Genomic DNA, 4,255 nt, shown 5'->3' with positions numbered 1-4,255 from the left:
GTGAAAAACAGGATGGATCTACATGCAGTCAGGTAGCTGCAGGGAGAAGGCCACTGGGCTGGGGTGACAGTAGAGGTGGAATCCATAGTTGGCATGGAAAGGGCTATGCTGGGCAAAAGAGTGCTCTATATTGTTGGAAGCCAGGGGTGGGCAATTATTTCAGGCGGAGGGCCGCTTAATGAGGTTTGGTGAGCTGTTGAGAGCTGCATGGGTAGCCCCACCCCTTGACAGGTGCCCTGCCCCCTAGTTGCTGTCTTGGGAGTGGAAGTCCCACTCCCACCAACCCCTGACCTTTGCCACTGGAAGTTCCATCCCTTGCCCCGCCTCATACTTCTGTTGGGAGGTGGGGTTGCCATCTTAGAACCGGAAAAAAGCAAATGATACATTAAAAGTCAAACACCTACTATAACATATTTTAATTTTATACAAAAAATATTTTTATCATGATTTGTGTTTGTGTACTGTATATAGAGGTGATTGCATAATAACTCAAAAATAAATTCTTAGTCTTTTACATTGTGTAGGGGGTGTGGTTGGGGGTGTTTGTGTGTGTGTATAGTGGTGTGTGTGTGTGGGTGTGTGTGTGTGGTGGAGGGTGGGGGGAGTTTGTGAGGAAGTGTGGCTGTGTTGGGGACAGAGGGTATGTTGGGGAGTTATGTGGTGTTTGTGGGTTGTGGATGTGTGGCTCTGGAACACAATGTCCTCGGAGTGCTGGTGCCTGGCTCTGGCCAGTGCTGCACATCACAGTGAGGAGTGCAACCCCCACCAGGCAGTCTCTATTACTGGTGCTCCCCAGCACTCATGAGGCATGGAAGGAAAGCTCTAGCCCCTGGAGCTGGCTGCTTTCCCCCGCCCCCCAAGCTGGCTCCAGTGCCTGGGACTTCTTTCCCATGCCTGGGCTTCCCTCCTGTGCCGTGCAAGTGCTGGGAGCACTGGCCATATAGATGGCCCTGCAGGGGCTGCGCTTCTCCCTGTGATGTTCAGTGCTGGCTGGAGTCAGGCATGAGCGCCCCTCTGTTGCTGCTTCTGCCCCTGCTGCCTGCCAGGGCTGCACACCATGGGGGAGTGTGGAAGGGGTCTCCACTCCCCTCACCCTCCCTCACACCCACACCCTGCCCAGCTCAGTTCAGCACTGCCCCCACCCCCTGGGCACAGGCTGCCAGCCCCAGCCCCATGCTTTGTGCTGAAGCCAAGCTGCAGCTCCACCCCTGCCTCCGCTGCTTCCCCACCAGCTGTCCAGAGGGAGCAGGGTGCAGGGAAGCCTGCAACAGCAGCCCTGCCTGGCGCTAGCAGGGCTGGGCCCTCTGAAGTGAGGCATAATAGAGTATGTTGGGGGTGGGTATAGGTACCTTGCTCCCACCATTGTGGGCAGAAGGGCTAGGCAGGGCACAATTCATTGGTGGGCACCATGGGCCAGATGAAAGTGCCTGGTGGGCTGGATGCAACCCATGGGCCATATTTTTCCTGCCCCTGTTGGAAGCAAATTCAGCCAAGGGTAGGAGGATGATACAGTCATCCTGGTGAAAGTTTAAGGAACCCTGGAGGTATTGTTTCAATACCTGGGTGACTCATTCCATCTGCCCATTTGTCTGTATGTGTGGTATGTGGATAAAAGGTACTGTTGCACTTCCAAGAGCTAGAGAAATTCATGCCAAAAAAAGGAAGTGCACTGAGGTCCCCAGTCCGTCACAATGCCTGCAGGCATCCCATCCCAAAAGAAGCCTTCCAGGAACAAATGAGCTTTTTCGTGGGTACAGGGAAGCTCATTACAAGCAACAAAGTGAACAATTTTTGTGAGGGAATCTACCACCACCAGGATTGTAGTGTGGCCCTGGGAGCAGAGAAGTTCCAATAAAGCCTAGGGAGACCATGGCCCAGGGACTGAGAGGAATGGACAAGGGTTTCAGGAAACCAAAGGGCTCTGCAAGTTTTAGTGCAGAAACAGGTCTCACAGGATGCAATGTGGGCTTTTACATCTGCCCACATCTTTGGCCACCGGAAATTATGGGCCAGGAGCTCTCTAGTCTTCCTGCAGCCAAAGTGTCCTGCCACTGAGGAGTCATGGTAGAGTCCAAGCACCTCTACCTGGTGTTGCCCTCTCCCTGGTGTTGCCCTTTCAATCTGAAATGGGGTCCTGCTTGGGTCCTCTGGTCAAGCCGCATGGATGCAACTCTAGAGAACAGGTGGCAGAGAGCTGATATGAGGATTTCCATCCAATCCCTCTGCCTGGCCCTGCTGAAAAAGTTCTTGGGTCCCAGGATCATAAATGGGGGCTGTGTCATGGTGTCCAGGTACTTGTCCTTGTGGGAGAAGGCATCCACTTTGCCTCTGCAGATCCCTAGCCAGTAGGGATGACAAAATGAAACAGGAGGATAGGGACCATTGAGCATGACTTCAGGGCATTAGAACATGAACATGAACCTCACCAGATGGGATTCACGTCATCCTGCTCAGCTCATACCCTAAATCCCTTCAAAGCCACTTACTTAGCACCATGCAGGAAGTTGCTGATTCAGGCTTTTTGCTGAGTGGAGGTATTCTAGGATCTGGGGGTCAGCCAAGATCTCTATGGGGTGTTGGGCTCCCTGTAGGTTATGCCAACACTCAGTAAAGGCCTCTTGGAAGGCAACAAGATACTTTTCCCAAATGTAATTACATTTGTTGAGTGTCATCTTCCTGGAGTAATACACACAGGGATGTAACAGTCCTTAGGCCACATTACAATGGGACAGGACCACCCCAAATGTGAAACTGGAGGTGTCTGCCTTCACTGTAAATGGGAGGGCTGAGTTGGGCTGTGTAAGAATAGGATCCCTGATGAAGGCCTGCTTAAGGTGATCAGAAACTGTCTGGGCTTCTGGTAACCAATGGAAGCTGACCCCCTTTTTTAGGAAGGCTGTGATGGGGACTGTGGCAGGGCATCTTTGATGCCTGCTACTTTAAGGACCAGAGCAGGTAGCAGAGCAGCCTGCAGGTGACTGCACTCCTAATCAGGAGTCACATAGCAAGCAGGAGGCCACCTGATTGGGAAGAGGGCCCAGCTGCTATAGATAAGAGCAGGCCCTGAGCAGTAGAGCCAGCAGTTGCAGCAAGCAGCTGGAGGTTAGAGCTGCTGCTCACAACATACTGGAGGTAAAGGGCAGGAACTACGGGGATGGAGGAAGTTCCTGGGCCTGGGGAATGACTTAAAACTACACCCTGCTGGGGTTTGATGGCGTGGTGGGGCTGCTTGTGGCAGGGCAGCTTCCAGGAAATGCCACACCTGTGCCTCCCCAGTGAAGGGCAAGCATGGGGCACCAGGAAGCCTCAGCCCCCACTGCCTTGTGGGTTACCCCATAGAGGGGAAAGGCTAGGGGAGCACACCCAGAGAGAAAAGCACCTGTCAAGGAAATCAGCGGGACCAAAGGGGTCCAGAGTGGGGCAAGGAGCCCAGAGTCTGGAAAGAGCATTGAGCCTAATAAAGGGCATGGAGCCTAATGAGGGGCAAGGAGCCCCAAGTGTGTGTGAGAGGTAAGGAGTCCCAGTATGAGTGAGGGGCATGGAGCCCAATGAGTGCGGCCAAAGTTAGGGGTCAGGACAGAGATAATGATCTGGATGCCATCTGTGAGGCATAGGGCACATTGGTTCTGGCCTTGAGTCTTTCCCCTGTCACAGGGACCACCAGTGCAGAGAAGTTCCAAATGAATTTTTGACAGAAATTGCCAAACCCCCCAAATTGCTAGACCTCATACATCTCTTGAAGGGGCCCAGTCTGGCATCATGGCCACCTTGGTGAGGCCCACTTTTAATCCCTTACAGCTAATTATGTACCCCAAGAACTCTATTGTGGTGTGGTCAAATTCACATTTCTCCAGGTTGGCATACAGCTGGTTCCTGCACAGTCTTTCCAGTACCAGGTGGATGCGCTGGGTATGTTCTTCTTAATTCTTGGAAAGATGAGTTGGTCATCCAGGTAGATTGCCACACATTAGTACAGAATGTCCTGGAATATCAGTCATTTAGCAAATGTTGAAAGGTGGCCAGCACATTTGTGAGCCTGAACATATTAAAAATGTCCATATCTAGTCCAAAAAGACATTTTCCATTTGTCCCCCTCCTGGATGCACAGTAAATTGTATGCCCCTTTAAGGTTCAGCTTTGAGACTATGTAAACTTGCCCCATCCTTTTGAATAGCTCACTGATTACGGGGAAAATGTACAGGTTCTTGATTGGGCCCTAAACAGGATTACAATACCCCCCCCCCCCCCCACCAAA

Source organism: Alligator sinensis, unplaced genomic scaffold (assembly GCF_000455745.1).
Source record: "Alligator sinensis unplaced genomic scaffold, ASM45574v1 scaffold327_1, whole genome shotgun sequence".
Classification (NCBI taxonomy): Eukaryota; Metazoa; Chordata; order Crocodylia; family Alligatoridae; genus Alligator; species Alligator sinensis.
Note: the sequence above shows the minus strand (reverse complement) of the source record.